Here is a 19,489-nt window from a genome sequence, read left to right as displayed (position 1 = left end):
GACTATCCACTCTTAGCATGCCTCTCATAATCTCGTAGACTTCTAACTGGTCGTCCCTCAGCCTCTGTGGCTCCAGTGAGAACAAACCAAGTTTCTCCAATCTCTCCTCATAGCTAGTGCCCTCTATACCAGGCAACATCCTGGTAAATCTTTTCCGTACCCTCTCCAAAGCCTCTTCATCCTTCTGGTAATGTGGCGACCACAGTTGAACACTATATTCCAAGTGCGGCCTAACTAAAATTCAATAAAGCTGCAACATGACTTGCCAATTTTTAAACTCATTAGCCTGGCCGCTGAAGGCAAGCATGCTGTACGCTTTCTTGACTACCTTCTCCACCTGCATTATCACTTTCAGTGACCTGTGTACCTGTACACCCAAATCCCTTTACCTATCAATACTCTTAAGGATTCTGCCATTTACTGTAAATTTCCTATCTGCTTCCTTCTGCACTGTAGGCTTTCTATGCTTCTATGTGCAGGTTAGGTTGATTTGCTATGCTAAATTGCCCCTTTGTGTCAGGGAGATTAGCAGGGAAAAACTTGGGGTAATAGGGATAGAGCCAGGTGGGATTGTTGTTGGTGCAGACTTGATGAGCCAATTGGCCTCCTTCTGCACTGTACGGATTCTATGATTCTATTCTATGAAACAAGCCTCCTTTAATGTACATTGAAATAAATTACATCAATTATAATACTAAAATGCCAAATGAGCTACAATGTCAATTATCATTATTGAAACTTCAGAAGTATTTTGACCTTCCTGAGCATTTTTAATTCTATGATAATTTTGTAAATTATTTAAAATAATTTTTTCATTGCCTTAATCTTCAGTTACACAGTTTGTGCCAGGACCTGGAGGAAGAAAAAGAAGGGAAAAAGCACGAAAGAGGCAACTGTTCAATCAGAATCTTGATTATTTGGCTTTAAGCTTGTATTTTTAGGTATTTAGTTTAGTAGTCCAAAGGTAATATTAATGAAACAGTGCCACAGGGCACCCTGGCACTGCCAGCCTGGCACACTGGCAATGCCAACATGCGCCAGACTAGGCCAACTAGTTGAAGACTGTGGAGGCAGGGCCTAAGGAGCAGTAGGCATGGGGGGAAGCTGCGCACTCTGCAACAACTGGGATTGTAGTCCCCACACCCCCACTTCTTGCTTTCAGACAACCACACAACCTCAAACAGACCATTGTTCGCAGCAAACTACCCAGCCTTCAGGAGAACAGTGACCACAATACCACACAACCCTGTCACAGCAACCTCTGCAAGACATGCCGGATCATCGACATGGATACCATCATCACACGTGAGAATACCATCCACCAGGTACACGGTAAATACTCTTGCAACTCGGCCAACATTGTCTACCTGATACGTTGCAAGAAAGGATGTCCCGAAGCATGGTACATTGGGGAGACCATGCAGACGCTACGACAACGGATGAATGAACATCGCTCGACAGTCACCAGGCAAGACTGTTCCCTTCCTGTTGGCGAACACTTCAGTGGTCACGGGCATTCAGCCTCTGACCTTCGGGTAAGCATTCTCCAAGGCGGCCTTCACAACACACGACAGCGCAGAGTCGCTGAGCAGAGACTGATAGCCAAGTTCCGCACACATGAGGACGGTCTCAACAGGGATCTTGGGTTCATGTCGCACTATCTGTAACCCCCGTGACTTGCCTGGGTTTGCAAAACCTCACTTACTGTACTGTCTGGAGACAATACACATCTCTTTAAACTGTGATCAGTGCTCCTACCACTCACATTATCAGCCACTTCAGGTCTTGAACAGCAGGTTGGGTGTGGGGATTCGCATTTTAATCAGTAATCTCTAAACTGTCTGTGCTTTATATGCTCTGTCTGAGGCCAGAACTCTCCATTCACCTGACGAAGAGGGTAACCCCTCGAAAGCTTGCGAGTATATTATCAAATAAATAGGTTGGACTAAAACCTGGTGTTGTCAGACTTTTTACAACTGGGATTGGACAGGGATGGGGGATCAGACAAGGATGGAAGCTGCATACTCTGCAACTGGGGATCAACTGGGGGGTGGCAATCGATCAGGCTGGGCTGGGGGGATATCGACCAGGCCATACCAGTGGAGGGGGTCAATATCCAGGGGGTGGGGAGTCGACTAGCCAGGGATGGGGGGTTTGGAGCCAGGTGGTATCCAGGGGATGAAGGTGTCTGACAAATCTCTCTCTTCTGTTGCACAGAACAGAGACCTGTGCACACACGATTGCACCGTCTACTGCTAGCTTAGGCCCTGCCCTTTCACCTATAGCAGTAAAGAGATTGTGTAAAAAATAATGCACAGAGCGTCTAAAAAATAATGCACAGAGTGGCATAAGATTGGACTTGTGGCCTCGTCGAAAAAAAAGGATCAGAAATTCTCCCGTTTTCATCCCTCTTCGGAACTTAGAATTTTTTTGGTAAGATTCCACCCCACCTCAACTTCCCCCCTGTGTCAAAAGCAAGCGGGTGTGTTTTGCACTCTCATTCCTGAGGGGTGGGGCCTAAAAACACCAGCAAGCATGAAGGGTGCCCCAATCTCAAATTAAAATTAAAGATCCCCCCTTCCCCGTCATTGCCAGCATCAGGGCATCATAGCCCCCAATGCCTTCCAATGCAGGCATCCCTTCCTCCTCCCCAACCACCATCATCACTGACATACTGAGGTGCCCTAGTGGCCCTTTCTCTGGCTCCTTGCCTAACCCCATCCTGATAGTGCCAAGGTTGGCAATACCATGTTGGCAATGTCAGGATGCCAGGGGTCAATGCCATCCCATTTCCCTCACCAAGGCTCCCGACATGATGGCCATGTCAGGAGCCCAGAGGTAAGATTAGCCCCTTTGGGGGGGCTATACTTACCTCTGGGCTCCTGACATGGCCATCACAACTGCTTTCCGTTTTTTGAAACCAGTAGTGATTTTCATATACACGATGGGGAGAAACATATCGGGAGCCCATAAGCTATGGCGTAAGGGCTTTTCTGTATATTTAAATTGATGGAAATCTGGTTCATGCCCTTGCTAGGTGACAAGGGACAAGGGAAGATCTCATTCTGAGATCTCCCTGGCGCAAATCCTGCTATGTTCCTCTCGCGACGGTTAGCGGCCAAAATGCAATTTACATCTGTGACGAATGGGGCTGGAAAATTGCCAACACAGTATATAATGTTGCTGAAAATTATGAATCTTCTGGGTATCCAAATGGTAAATAAAGTTTTCCAACAATTATTAAAATGAAAGCATAGAGATCCTTGAGTGAAATTAAGTTTTAAATTCCATCATTCCACAGTCATTTTAACTTACAGACTTTTTGATTGATAACACATGTGTTACATTCAGTAAATGACTGAAGAGTAACCGCACTCAATAAAGAGGAAACCACATAGAAGCTTAGAAAATAGAGGCAGGAGTTGGTTATTTGCTCCATCGGGCCTGCTCCAGCATTCATTATGATCATGGCTGATCATCTAATGCAATAGCTTGATCCCTGTCTCCTCCCATATTCTTTGATTGCCTTCGCCCCAAGAGCTGTATCTAACTCTTTCTTGAAAACATACAATCAAAATATTCCAAAGTGCAGAAGGAGGCCATTTTGGGCCCATCAAGTCCGCACCAATTCTCCAAAAGAGAGCATCTTATCCAGGCACATACCTCTTCCTAACCCCGCCTCTCTGCCCACCATCCCCCCTCTCTGCCCACCATTCCCCCATCCCTGAAATATTGCACATTTACCATGACTTGGCTAGGTTAAGTTTATTTATTAATCACAAGTAGGCTTATATTAACACTGAAATGAAGTTACTGTGAAAATTCCCTCGTCGCAACCCGATGCCTATTTGGGTACACTGAGGGAGAATTTAGTATGTCCAATACACCGAACCAGCGCGTCTTGGAATGTTGGCCTTTATCGCGAGGGGGATGGAGTATAAAAGCAGGGAGGTCTTGCTGCAATTGTACAAGGTACTGGTGAGGCCACAACTAGAGTACTGTGTGCAATTTTGGTCTCCTTATTTGCGAAAGGATATATTGGCCTTGGAGGGAGTGCAGAGAAGGTTCACTAGGTTGATACTGGAGATGAGGGGGTTGGCTTATGAGGAGAGATTGAGTAGATTGGGTCTGTACTCGTTGGAGTTTAGAAGGCTGAGGGGGGGATTGCTTTCTGTGGTAGCAAATTCCACAGTCTTACTGCTCTTCAGGTGAAACAATTTCTCCTCATCTCAGTCCTAAAAGGTTTTTCCCTTATCCATAGACTATAACCCCTGTTTCTGGATACCTCCATTATCAGGGACATCCTTCCTGCATCTAGCCTGTCTAGTGCTGTTAGAATTTTATAGGTTTCTATGCAATCTCCCTTCATTCTTCTGAACTCCAGCAAATATAATCCTAACCGACTCAATCTCTCCTCAAACATTAGTCTCGCCATCCCAGGAATCAGTCTGGTAAACATTTGCTGCAGTCTGTCTATAGCAAGAACATCTTATCTCAGATAAGGACACCAAAACTGCACATAATACTCCAGGCGCGGGCTCACCAACACCCTGTTTTTCAAGTGCTCTGCTATAATACCTCTAAAAATGGACTGTAGAATTTTCCCCACTCCTGATATCAGGTTGACAATTCTATAATTCTCTGTTTTCTCTCTACCTCCCTTTTTAAATAGTGGGGTTACATTAGCTATTCTTTAATCTGTAGGAACTGTTTGTCCTTGACAGAGATAAAAGTAAAGACGGTATCAATCCAGTTGTGATTAGCTGGAATAAGTCACAAATTAAGAAAATGTCACTGTTGGTGAACATGCGATCCAAATAAAAAGACATTCTAATAATAATAATATTCAAAAAGCTTACGTCATGAGTCACTTTGGTTATTACTTGTTCAGCAAAGATATCAAAATGGACTGACAGTTGCCCGGCTCAGCAAAATTAGAGTATGGTGCACAGTATGATGGTGAATAAAGTGTTCGTAAACTAAACTAAGTGCAAAAATCAGGAATTTGGTGCATGTGGGATCTGCTAAACGCTCTGAAGTTGTAATTTAGATTAAGGTTTAGAATTTGAAGTGGGCATTACTTTCCCACTTAAGGGTCTCAATTAGTGGAGGGGTGGGATTGTCATCCATGGGCCTTCCGCCACAGACTTAATTGAAGTGGAGATTGGAAAGTGATAGTGTCCCCATCCACCATCCTCCCACCTGATTAAATGTCCCAACTGCTGCCAAACCCACCATAGGGGAGGGCATTAAATTCCATCCATAATGTGATCTTTGCAATTTCAATCATGCAGTTTTAACCAACAGGATTAACTGCAAACTCAGAAAGGAACTTTCCTGAATTAATGTGCCCTTTGCAGCTTTCATGAGTCACCCCCCCCCAGTTTCTGAGTAAGCTTGACTTAATGAAATTATAAGCACATTTACGCTGAAAACTCCTGATCAATAGGAATTAGAATAAGATAGGCCAAATTAATTTTATTTAAACTCTTTGCAGTTAATAGTGAATCTTTCAATCTATTAGTCTGGCTGGATTGATAAAGGGCAGGTCAGGTTTGACTAATTTGGTGGAATTCTTTGAGAACATTACATGTGCAGTGGACAATGGGGAATCTATGGATGTGGTGTATCTGGATTTCCAGAAGGCATTTGACAAGGTGCCGCACCAAAGACTGCTACATAAGATAAAGTGCATAGTGTTATGGGTAATATATTAGCATGGATAGACGATTGATTAACTAACAGAAAGCAAAGAGTGGGGGTAAATGAGTGTTTTTCTGAATGGCGATCAATGACTAATGGTGTACCTTCAAGGATCAGTGTTGGGATCGCAATTGTTTATGATTTACATAGATGATATGGAGTTGGGGACCAAGTGTAGTGTGTCAAAATTCGCAGATAATACTAAGATGGGTGGAAGAGCAAAGTGTGCAGAGGACGCTGAAAGTCTGCAAAGGGATATAGATAATCTAAGTGAGTGGGCGAGGGTCTGGCCCACTCACTGGAGATGGAGTACAATGTTGGTAAATGTAAGATCATCCATTTTGGTAGGAATAACAGCAAAATAGACTATTATTTAAATGGTAAAAAATTGCAACATGCTGCTGTGCAGAGGGACCTGGGTGTCCTTGTGCAGGATTCTCAAGGAGTTGGTTTGCAGGGGCAGTAGGTAATTAAGAAGGCAAATGGAAGTTTGTCCTTCGTTGCTAGAGGGATGGAGTTTTAAAAACAGCGAGATTATGTTGCAGCTGTAAAAGGTGCTGGTGAGGCCATACTGGAGTACTGTACTCCTTACTTGAGAAAAGATATACTGGCACTGGAGGGGGTGCATCCGGAGTTGAGAGGGTTGGCTGATGAGGAGAGACTGAGTAGACTGGGGCTATACTCATTGGAGTTCAGAAGAATGAGGGGAGATCTTATAGAAACATATAAGATTAGGAAGGGAATAGATAAGATAGAAGCAGGAAGTTGTTTCCACTGGCGGGTGAAACTAAAACTAGGGAGCATAGCCTCAAAATAGGGGGAAGCAGATTTAGGACTGAGTTGAGGAGGAACTTCTTCACACAAAGGGTTGCGAATCTGTGGAATTCCCTGCCCAGTGAAGCAGTTGAGGCTATCTCATTGAATATTTTTAAGGCAAGAATAGTCACATTATTGAACAGTAAAGGAATTAAGGGTTATGTGAGCAGATGGGTAAGTGGAGCTGAGTCCACAAAAAGATCAGCCATGATCTTATTGAATGGTGGACAGGATGGAGGGGCAAGATGCCTACTCCTGCTCCTAGTTCTTATGTTCTTATTATATTCTTATGACCCACTCCATTGGCAAAGTAGTAATTGAAGTGGCGTCAGTTTGGGAAGTTGTTTTGTTCTTTGTATCAGCATTGTACTGGTTCTCAATTTTTGTCACAAGATTTTTAAAAATGATCTTCTTTCATTGATTACTGAATTATGTGAGACTTGAAAGACATTCCTGTGTGCTTACTTCTGCCCTGAATTTTCTGTACCCCCAAAACGTTTTTACCATTATAGTGCAGGTAGGTATACATTTAAACTTTTTGTCATGTTTTTCCCTGTATCATTAATCTTGTTACCACACCTTCCTGTCGTGTTCCCAAATATTTGCATTTGTTGTAAAACTCTTTTTTTCTGTATCACACAATAAAACTTCTCACTTTGTTCCTAATTTGATGCCATCTCTACAGACCTTGCCACCACCAATATCAGTAAATAGACCGGACTCCAAAATAAAATCTTCCTCAGTTAGGTTTAGGATATGGTTAGAATTGAACATTGGGCTGCAGATTAAGGTTGATTTAAAGTTAGGGTTGATCTAATTGAAGCGGTGACTTATTTTTTGAAGAGAGTTCTGAATCTAGTAGGGTAAACAATGTAAGATGAAATGAGTATAATGATGACAATTATATAAACATGTGCCACTTGGCCCAAATACTCTGTCCTGGTCTTTATATTATACACAAGGTTGACATTGGCACTGCTCACCAGCCTAGTGCATCTAACCCGATGCAATTTTAGCTTGACATGAAGAAGCAACCTGCAGCATCCATAGGGACCAAATAGGCGTGTTTTTTTTGACTACAGGACTATCCCTCACATGACCATAGGAATCACTCCAGCAGAATTGTTAATAGGATGGAGGCTTTGGACAAGATTAAGCTGTCTGTTCCCAAATCTGGCAGGCAGGGTGGAGTCCCAACAAGGTAACCAGAAGAAGAACTATGATCCTGCAAATCAGAACACTCAAAACTGGCGACCTGGTCCACATGAAGAACTTTGGGGATGATCCCAGTTTTGTCCTGGGATCATAATGGAAAAAATGGGGTCCATGTCTGATAAGGTCCAAGTGCAGGGCAAAGTTGTGAGGAAGCACCTGGAATAGGGAGCTTTAGTATAGGCTTCACTACCAGCTACGGAGACAATCACTGCCAGCATCGAGCCACTAGAAGTCTTCCTTACACCTGTCCATCCACGTGATATGGACACACATTCTGAAAAGGAAGAGGAAGAGACTGGTGCTCCAACTGAAGCAAGATGTCAGGAAGAACCCATATCAGTGGCTTTTCACTGCTCCCTTAGGAAGCAAATGTCTCTGATCAGCTTCACACCCCAGATCCAGTCCTCCTTCCAATTGCCCCTAGGCTAATGCAAATGGCAGAAAAGGCCCTGCTGTATCCGGGGGCGGGGGGGGGGCGGTGGTAGTGCTGGGGGCTGGGGAAGAATCGGACTTGAGGAAGAGGGATGTTATAATGGCCATGGGGGATTTGCAATAGATCTCTCCATAGGCTTGTAGACTACGAGCTCTCCTATTAAGCCAGAGGAGGCTCGCCCAAAAGGGAAGGAGCAGCGGGGGGTTTAAAACCAGCTGGCTCCACTCAGGCTAGCAGTTGAAGGACTCCTGAGGCTTGACCTGCCATAGAAGCAGTACTTTATGCACATTGTAAATAAAGGATGTTTGTCATAGAAGACAGGCTTCGGCAAGATTATTACGATGTTGTTAGTGCTTCTTGGAGTCTCGGGGTGGTCCAAAGTTATGGATGGGCAAGACCAAATAGTCCTCTTAACAAAATTAATTTAGAGCATGGGATCAAAATGATATTAACATAGCTGTAACTTGCAGTGACATACAACTCATGAAATAATTTAAATACTTGACTCACTTTCACATAAAAAAAATTAACATATTATGCGTAAAACAGCAATGCATGAAGTGGTAAAGTAGGTGCCGGATAGGCCAGTGAAGACAGATATAAGATCACTGCTTCCATTATGTTTAACATTCCAGTAACCAATAATACATAAAATTTGGCTTAGGAAAAGCTGCAGAGATGTCACTGAAGGAATTTCTAGTTTGATATAAGAAACTTCGCAAACCATACACTCCATGAGTACTTTATATCTTTACTGGTCTGTGGCTCAATTCAGTAGACATAATTTTCTGGAAATTAGGCTTTGTTTACAAAAACAAAAGCTTGCAAACGCTGAAAATCAGAAATGAAAACAGAAAATACTGAAATTTTCAAGAGATCAGGCAGAATTTTGATTTGATTTATTATTGTCACATGTATTAAGTATACAGTGAAAAGTATTGTTTCTTGCGTGCTGTACTGATGAAGCATGCTGTACGTAGAGAAACAAAGGAGGGTGTAGAATATAGCGTTAAGTCATAGCTAGGATGTCGAGAAAGAACAACTTAATGCAAAGTAGGTCCATTCAAAAGTCTGATGGCCGCAGGTAAGTAGCTGTTCTTGAGTCAGTTGGTACGTGACCTCAGACATTTGTATCTTTTTCCCAATGGAAGAAGGTGAAAGAGAGTAAGCCTGGGGTGCGTGGGGTATTTGATTATGCTGGCTGCTTTTCCAAGGCAGCAGGAAGTGTAGACAGTGTCAATGCCGAAGGAGGCTGGTTTGAGTGAAGGATTGGGCTTCGTTCATGACTCTTTGTAGTTTATTGTGGTCTTGGGCAGTGATGGAGCCATACCAAGCTGTGATACAACCAGAAAGAATGCTTTCTACAGTACTTCTGTAAAAATTGGTGAGAGTTGTAGCAGACATGCCAAATTTCCTTAGTCTCCTCAGAAAGTCGACGCATATGTGGGCTTTCTTAACTGTAGTGTCAACATGGAGGGACCAGGACAAGTTGTTGGTGATCTGGACACCTGAAAACTTGGAAGTTCCCAAATATTTCTACTTCTTCCCCATTGATGTAGACAGGGGCATGTTCTCCAATACTTTGTGGCGAGAAACAGATTTAACATTTCAGGTTGATGATGGATCATCATCGGTCTGAAATGTTGGGCTGGATTTTTGCTAAAGAGACAGGAAACTTGATTTGTGAAATTTCCATTATGAGTGCTCCAAGGCTTACTGTTGGATTAGCTCAGCAGGGGTCTGTTTACACAAGTGGAGTGCTGGCTTTGATTGACTGACATCTTTATGAGGTTATAATAAATTATTTCACTGTTCTGTCTTTTTCAATATCTGTACATTTGTTCAAACAATATTAAAAGGTGTGAAGTGAAAAAAGCTTCTGTTATTGAAACAGTGAATGGCAGCATCTACTTGACACTTTTATAAGGTTGCAAGGGTATATTTCTGAGTGAGTTTTCTTCATATATGTCGCTATATTCATTTATATGGCTCATGGTACATACTGAGTGAGCAGGCATTGAAGTGATAAGGGGCATGAAAGCATGGAGAGGGGATGTGCAAAACCTTTAAAACATACTACTTAACAGTCGCAGTCTATCCAGCCTCACCTTATAACTCAAACCATCCTGAATCCAGACTCTAACACATGAGTTCTCTGAGGGGCCGTGAACCACAAGTCCTCAAAAAGCTAGCTGAACTCCATGAAAATTGGGAGAGCAGGGGTTTTATGAGGTGCTTACCCCACAATGGAATCAGCCAGGTCAAGAATTGCAAGGGTACAGTGTCCTACCTTGGTGAGAATTGATCTACATTTCTATTAAGAGTGGTTACTAAATGTGATGAAAGGATAGAAAAGATATTATTAAACTAGAGAGAGCGCAGAAAAGATTTACTAGGATGCTATTGGGACTTGATGGTTTGAGTTATAAGGTGAGGCTGGATAGACTGCGACTTTTTCCCTGGAGCTTAGGAGGCCTAGGGATGAACTTATAGAGGTCTATAAAGTAATGAGGGGCATAGGTCAGCTAGATAGTCAATATCATTTCCCAAAGGTAGGGGAGTCTAAAACTAGAGGGCATAGGTTTAAGGTGAGGGGGAGAGATACAGAAGTGTCCAGAGGGCAATTTTTTCACACAGGGTGGTGAGTGTCTGGAACAAGCTGTCAGAGGTGGTAGTAGAGGCAGGTACAATTTTATCTTTTAAAAAGCATTTAGATAATTACATGGGTATGATGGGTATAGAGGGATATAGGCTGTTGGGCAATTGGGATTAGTTTAGGCGTTTAAAAAAAAGGATGGCATAGACAAATTGGGCCTAAGAGCCTGTTTCCATGCTGTAAACCTCTATGACTCTATGATAGTTTTATGGAGATTCAAAAAAAAATTAGAGAGATTAAGTGAATCAAGGGGTTAGACCTATACAACTACTAATGAAGGGGCAAAGGGAAAGAGGAAATTTTGTTTCAGAAAGGCTTTCCTTTATCCTTTATTTCATTTTTTTCTAACAGCATTTGCTGCATGCTGAGTTATCGCTTGCTGATAGACCATTGTTGCCATGATACTATTATTCATACCTCAGCCTTTTGAGTGGCATCTACCATGCAACCAAGGGGGTATCACAGCTTACCTCAATCTGTGGTTTCCCAGAATCTCTTTAAAGTGAGAATAAACTAGGTATCTATATCATCTTCTAGATTTTTCCTAATCCAACATCCGTCTGTCTTTTGAAAGTGCCTGTAAGTTGAGTGTGGACTCACTCTTGTTACGGAGCATTAGTATTACTTGCACTTCTATTGTACTATTTGTACTTGTCTATAATGTTTAATCAGAGTAGCAGGGTCTTTTGAGGCCTCAGTGGGTCATCATCCTTCCCTTCTGTGAGTAGCTACAGGGATGTGCTCAAGGTCATAGGGTTATAGCGAATGGTGGAACCAGTGAATTTTCAGTGGTAATGGTGGAAGAACTAGAATTTTGAGAGACAACAACTGCTTAAGGCAAAAGATTCTTCAGGAGGAGGACTTGTGTATCCTTTAAGCACATGTAAGAAAGGCAATGGGAAACCGTCTCCGCTATGTTTGTTCTCTTCATGTTGCTCATTGCAATTGAAAATGGGAGGCTTCGATGAGCAACTGAAGTGGAAAGTGGAAGAAATAAACAAAAGGAGCTGCCCTTAAGCAAATCGCGATTACAATAATCTTTAGTATTCACTTTGTTCTCTAGATCACTGAAAATTACAGAGATATTTTTAAGGTTGGATCAGCTGATGCACCCAAATCTTTCCTTTGTTTTCTCGGAAACAGAAGATCTCTTATGCAATCATAATTACTATGTGTGTAAATTTGTCAATACTGAAAGATATTTCTTACACCCATAATGAGGAATATCCATTTGAATGACATCCAGCTCTTTCTCACATCTTAACGAGATTTAATTTGTATTCTCAGCAAACTTAGACATTTTGCCTACAGTCCCTCTTCAAGGTCATTATTAAATATAATGAATAACAGGAGACCTAGGAATGATCCCTATGAGAATTGGCTAGTCATTGCTTCCTGGCCTGAATAAGTTCCATTTATAACCACCCTCATTTTCTATTATGAAACCAATTTGCCATTTAACTTGCAGCTTCATTCTTTATTCTTTTGTGAGCTGTAACTTTTCAGAGAGACTTCATCAGTTATTTTCTTGATTTTGAGATATAAAATGCCTTTCCTTTTATTCACACAGTAATGCAATTGTCTCCTTAAATTCCAGTAAATTTGTACAATTCACACATTCATAAAGTCACATTAACTTTGTTTATTGCCTTCAGTCTTTATAGATAACACTCAATTTTCTTCTTTGCATACAAAAAAACCTGCTGTACTTTGCTGGTTGTTGGCAGTAAGAATGTTATTCAAGCCCTCATTTTGGATGCAGAAAGACTTCAGGCACATCCAACTCATTCCAGCCCAGCCATGATCATATCCCACGTTCAATTTTGGATTTAGAACCTTGTCAGTTATATAGCAGTTTTGGATACCATAGCATTTCACTCATATATTTGCTAGTTCATGAGTACTGATGATGAAATTCTGTTTAGTCACAGTATATGATTGATAAATATATTTTCAAAAAATATATGTTGAAGATTTTATATTGCTATTGTGCATAAAACCATTTAAACTTTGTGTTATTTCTAAATCTCGTTCAGATGTGATTTCACCTATGGTATATGAGTTTAAGTCAAGTGTGATGACAGTCCTTTTTCCTTCTAAAAGGGTCCCGATTTTAAAATACATTTGGGAAATTTCAACCTAGTTAGGTTCAATTTTTAACTTAAAAAAAGTGTTATGTCATAAATTATTAGGATACCTGGTGTGGGAAGTGGAAATGTCAAACTGCTGAGAGACTGGGATTGGGGTGCACTGTTGGAATGAATCACCAACATTTACTTACCTAATTCAGGAATGCAAAATGTTGACATTATTACTGGAAGTAGAATGTCTTTTATTGTTTGAAGTTTGACATTCAAAGAACTGATTTACAATGGACCAGACATCATTAGGTCTTTGATATCTTGCCCAAATGGCTATTTTGTCATGTAGATTGGACACTTCACTATGATAGTATTTCTGGGAGAACCAATATCACCTTAAAAACTGCCGTGCAAAAGAACGTATACTCACTCAGCACAGATGTGGGACCTTCCTGATCAAAATGATTCAGAATTGTTTATATAGTAGCAATGGAAGGGTGCTTTTCTGAATGTGACTACTGGCGTTCCTCAGGGATCAGTGCTGGGTCCTTTGCTGTTTGTAATACATATAAATGATTTAGTGGAAAATGTAACTGTTTTGATTGATAAGTTTGCAGACGACACAAAGCTTAGTGGAACTGCAGATAGCAATGAGGACAGTCAGAGAATAAGCAGGATGTAGATCAGTCAGAGACTTGGGCGAAGAGGGGGCAAATAGACAAATGTGAGGTGATGAATTTTGAAAGATCTAATACAAAGGGAAAATATACAGTAATTGACAGAACCCTTAGGAGTATTGATAGGCAGAGGGATCTGAGTGTACAGGTACACTGAAAGTGGCAGTGCAGGTGGAGAAGGTAGTCAAGAAGGCATATGGCATGCTGGCCTTCATTTGGTGGGGCACTGAGTTTAAAAATTGGCAAGTCATGTTGCAGCTTTATAGAACCTTAGTTAGGCTGCACTTGGAATATAGTGTTCAATTCTGGTCGCCACATGACCAGAAAGATATGGAGGCTTTGGAGAGGGCACAGAAAAGACTTCCCAGATGTTGCCTGGTTTGGAGGGCGTTAGTTATGAGGAGAGAGGTTGGAGAAACTTGATTTATTCTCACTGGAACAACTGAGATTGACGGGTGACCTGATAGAAGTCTATAAGATTATGAGTGGCATGAACAGAGTGGATAGTCAAAAGCTTTTTTCCCCAGGGTGGAAGAGTTAATTACTAGGGGCATAGCTTAACGTGCAAGGGACAAGGTTTAAAGGAGATTTACAAGTCAAGTTCTTTACACAGAAGGTGGTGGGTGCCTGGAACTTGCTGCCAGGGGAGGTAGTAAAAGGAGATACAATAGCGACTTTTAAAGAACATTTTAACAAATATACGAAGAGGATCGCAATAAAGGGATATGGTCCATGGAAGGGTTTTAGCATGATCAGTGCAGGTCTGGAGGGCTGAAGGGCTTGTTCCTGTGCTATAATTTTCTTTGTTCTTTGTTCTTGAGTTATTAAAAACTTTATACTGAACAAATAAAAATTTATCAGTTCTTCACAAAGACCTGTAATGTGATTTTAAAACACACCAGTTGGGGAAGAAATGCCTTTGGGTATGATAAAGCCATTGTAACTGATTTTGTTATATAGTTAAGTATATAGATACAATACAGGAGAAGTCCTTCTCACAACAAAACACAGCTCCTGTTCCAGTTTGCTATCTCATAAGCCATGCTGGAAACTGCATGTATGGATACTAAATGTGACCTTCTCCATGGTCAAAGAATCTGCTGACACAAAGATTGACTATGGTAATGAGATACCAAAGTGATGTGAGTGACCTGGCAGCTGACATAACAAAAGTCTTCCATCGGCATATATATAGTTAGATGGTAGTAAAGGGACGGATGGGGTCAATTAGGGGCCAAAAAAGAGGATTTACACATGGAAGCAAGAGGCATAACCGAGTCATTAAATGAATACTTTGCATCTATGATTACCAAGGGAGAAGAGGTTACCAAAGTCATAGTGAAAGAGTAGGCAATTATGACAGTAGATGGGTTAAAATTGATTGAAGAAGTATCAGAAAGGCTAGCTGTAGTTAAAGTTGATAGATTCAGATGAGATGCATGAGAGAATACTGAAATAACTATGACATAATTGTGGAAGCACAGGCAATAATCTTACATGCCTTCTTAGATAAAGTATTAGAGCCAAAGGACTGGAGAATTGTGGATTTAAACCTTTGTTAAAATGGAGTCCAAGGGTAAACACAGCAACTATAAGTCAGTTGGGGTAACCTAGGTGATAGGAAAACTTCGATGATAAGTAGAACAAAATTAACAGTCACTTGGACAAATGTATCTTAATTAAGGAAGTTCAGATATATTAAAAGCATTTGATGTTTAACTAACTTGATTTGAATTTTTTGATCACAGAGGGTTGATGAGGGTAATGTGACTGATGTGCTATATATGGTCTTCCAAAAAGCATTTGATGAAGTAACACGTAACAGACTTGTCAGAAGGAAGAACAGTGGCAGCATGGATATCAAGTTGTTCAAATGCCAGGAAATAGAGATCAATGGTAAATGGTTGTTCTTAAGACAGGAGGAAGTTATGTAGTGGGGTTTCTGCTTAGATGTTGCTATTAGAACCACTACTCTTCTTGATCTATATTGATGACCTAGACCTGGAATACAGTACACGATTTTAAAATTTACATATGACACAAAACAAGTATTGTGAACTGTGAGGAGAATAACGATAGACTTTAAGAGGACCTGGACTGGTGGTTTAGGCAAACATCTGGCAGTTGAAATTTAATGCAGAGAAGTGTGAAATGGTACATTTTAGTAGGAAAAATGATGAAAGGCAATGTAACATAAAGGATAAGACTAAAAATGGTGCAGAAGTAGAGGAATTAGGGGCATTATGTGCACAAATTGTTGAAGGTGGCAGAGCAGGTTGAGAAAATGGTTAATGAGACATACAGAATCTTGGACTTTACAAATAGAGACATGAAGTACAAAAGTACAGAAGTTATAGTGAACCTTTATAAGATGCTGGTTCAGCCTCAACTGGACTACTGTGTTTAGGAAGGTTGTGAAGGCTTTAGGGAGGGTGTAGAAAATATTTACAAGAATGGTTCCATGGATGAGGCACATCCGTTATGTGGATAAATTGGCGAAAGTAGGGTGTTCCTTTTAGAGAAGAGAAAGTTAAGAGGAGATTTGATAGAAGTGTTCAAAATTATTGGGAATCTGGACAGAGTAAAATGAGTAACTATTCCTATTGTTGGAATTCCTATTCCTATGAAGAACTAGTTGCCATCTATCTTAAGATGAATTGCAAAAGAACTAAAGGTGACATGAGAAGAAACTTCCTTTATGAATAGTCTGCTAAAGTGCTGTGCCTAAAATATAGTGGAGGGAGATTCAATTCTGGTTTTAAAAGGAGATTGAAAGGACTACAGGGATAGGGCAAAGAAGTAGGATTTGCAGACAATCAGCACAGTAAGAAAGAAACTATGTGGCTCTTTGTGCACTGTGACTGTTTCACAGGTGGAATTCTCCCATGCCCTGCCAGCATATTAAATGACATGTGTGAGGGTGGGGGGAGCGGGAAAGTAGAATTCAACAGGAATCCACACAGCATGAATCTCCACAGGATTTTCTGCTGGTGCCTGCCATGGTAGATCGAGGAACCTGCTGGTGGGCTGGTATGAAGCTGTTTTACCCCCACACACACCAATTCTCCACAACGCTAACAGGAGAAAAACATTGGTGCAGAGCACGTTTGGACCGATGTGGTGTGCTGAAGTTGGGGCTTACCTTAAGAATACCTTAGGCTACCTTCAGAGTTCAGGATGGAGGCCACCGGTGACCCTGGACCCTCGAACAGCACAGTAATGGGTGGGGGAGCATCTATCAGGTGTCAAGGACCAGCTTCAGGGGTCAAGGAAATCCATCTTCCAGCCTCAGTGTGCTCTTAAAGATCCATTTTCTTTTTTCTTCAGTGGTGGATTGGTAATGTCGGGGGCCTTTTCAATGTGACCCCCTGATATGATGGCAGGACACATACAATCAGCTTGCCCCGCCATGGAATACAGTGCTAAATTCCCTAATGTGTAATTAATAGGAAGATATGGTTTCCCATTGGCCTCCATGCAGGAAACACACTCTGTCACTGCTCCCACCATGGGACTTTGTCCCAAATGGGAGCATTCTGCCCTATAATTCTATGTTTAAAGTATCTTCTCTATATCATTAACTTCAGTGTAGGAAAATAGAAAATGAGGAGGAAAATTCTTGATGGCAAAAATGGAAAGATTATAATACAAAATAACTTCAAAGAATGAATGTTATACATGGTGTTATGCAGGTAAAAGCAATCATCTTGGTAGTGTCAAGAGTTTATTTTGAAACAAATATTATATACATATTTGTTGCAGGTTGGTTTTCTGCATAACCCTGTAAAGGACATTGCTCTATGTTCTTGGCAAAGGGTACTTGTTGGTCAGTATATAAAAGGACAAAGAACTAGCATTGAGGTTTTCAGTTTCAGCTTTCTCCATAGTTTCATTATTGGCTGAAAAATCTGCAGGATATAATCTCTATGCAATTATGGAATCACATAATTAAATATGCTAATATAACCCAATTCACATGGGTCAATTAGAAAATAAATGAACTTTTCTCAGTAACGTGCAAACTATAACGCCTACATGCATATCATCTTTACCCTTTCACAGATAATCTATTAATGAACAAACCTAATTAGACACAAGTCACACATGCAAATTAAGTTAACCATAAAAGTGGACCTCCTACATCTCAAAAACCGTAGCTGCTTTTCTACTAGTGTCCAGGGGATGAAAGTGCCTGCAGTTCCAAAGAGTGGATCTCACACAGCTGGTGCCAACTCGGGTAAACTTGCTGAATTCGCTAAATATGGCGAGACTGGCTAGTAAGCATCATAAATGCCAACTTTTTTGTAGACCTTTTTTTAAAGTGGGAAAAAGCAGTTGAACCTGTTTTGTGCTAAAATAATGCCCTGTGAACAATGGATGCTGCTAGTATTATGAAAGTCAGCCAACAGCTTGCAGGAGGATAAAGAACTCTATGGCAGTGGTTAGCACTGCTGCCTCACAGCATCAGGGACGCGGGTTTGATTCCCAGCTTGGGTCACTGTGTGGAGTTTGCATGTTCTCATCATGTCTGTGTGGGTCTGCTCTGTGTGCACTGGTTTCCTCCTACAGTCCAAAAGACACACTGATTAGATGCATAAACTCCCCCTCAGCGTACGCAAACAGGCAATTGAGTTTGGCGACTAGGGGATTTTCACAATAACTTTGTTGCAGTGTTACAGTGACACTAATAAATAAATAAATTTAAACAAAGTTTCACCCTTAATCTCTGTATGAATTTCACAGAATTGCATTCATACAATAATTGCCTATTAAACTGATCACAGACAGTTAAGTCCAGCAGTTAATGTGTAATATTTTAACAATGTAATTATAATTGATTGCCAATCAAACTTTCTAGCCCAAAAATGAACAATTAAAAGTGCGTAGTTTCTTTTCTTTAGATGGTGAATTGTTAATGATTTTAAAGATGTCAAATTTTAAATGTAATATTTTTTCTTTCCTGTCTTAGTTTCTTTTCCTTTACTGTCTCATTTTCTTTTTTCTCTCAATTCTTTTGAGTCAAAATGCGTGGACATCTATCACAATATTTGAGTTTCCAAACTAAAATAGTGAGAAATCTACACAAGTCAAAGTTTCCATTTGTCTGTAGAGTTCAAAGTCCTTATCTATACATCCATACAGCATTATAATATATTGCCAGGTTTGTATGAGCTATGCCCTGAGGTCTCCAAATGACTGGAGCACAGCCAGCTAAAACCAGGTAACTAAACAACACAAAGTCCTACATTCTACTGCCTGTATAATTAGAACACCTCTGCCCATTAGATATGTTTTTTAGAATTAACTGGAGCCGAGTGGAAAACACCTGAGCTTTCAGTGAGAGATCTACCTCTTCATGTCTCATTAATGAATCAAATGGGGTATTGAATCATCAGTTGTGTCCTGGAATGCTATATATCAATCTGATAAAGATATTGTATTTACCAAATTCAACAAGGAGGGCAGACTTAGTTCCAATCATCCATTGCAAGGCATGTCATCTTGAAACTAATTTGATTCAGTGATCATGTTCTACCAACCCACCCCACATACGAAAGGATAGCCATTAGTTGCAACTTAAACTACTGGCAGTTGCAAATGTGATCTTAGTAAGCAGAATGCAGGTATGAGGAACAGATCCTCAATGGCATGCTGATAGCAGCACTAAAATGAATTCTCATTATGCTCCTGATCACAATTCAGATATATTTCATCAAAAGATGGTTGCATCATTGGCACTTCAGAGCCAGAGTAGCAACTGATTCTTTTTTTGACTCAAAGTATCCACAGATGTGCGTGTTCATGTTCCAGATAGCATCTTCCAGCAGCTGTTAGCGCAAACTTCAAATTTCCTCTTTGGAAATTTGACAGACAGTTGCTTTTAGTATGGTGAACTGGGACAATTTGA

The 19,489-nt window shown here is 40.8% G+C and overlaps 1 protein-coding gene and 1 long non-coding RNA gene across 2 annotated transcripts in view; one reads left to right on the top strand and one right to left on the bottom strand.

Annotated features, from left to right (window-relative positions):
- Positions 1–19,489, bottom strand: part of fam222aa (family with sequence similarity 222 member Aa) — a 262,440-nt gene that overhangs the window by 190,413 nt on the left and 52,538 nt on the right. The window lies entirely within an intron of this gene.
- LOC145355765 (uncharacterized) overlaps positions 1–19,489 on the top strand; it is a 51,331-nt gene that overhangs the window by 7,732 nt on the left and 24,110 nt on the right. The window lies entirely within an intron of this gene.

Source organism: Carcharhinus amblyrhynchos, chromosome 20 (genome assembly GCF_965287045.1).
Source record: "Carcharhinus amblyrhynchos chromosome 20, sCarAmb.v2.hapA, whole genome shotgun sequence".
Taxonomy (NCBI): domain Eukaryota; kingdom Metazoa; phylum Chordata; class Chondrichthyes; order Carcharhiniformes; family Carcharhinidae; genus Carcharhinus; species Carcharhinus amblyrhynchos.
This window is presented reverse-complemented; position numbering and strand designations above follow the sequence as displayed.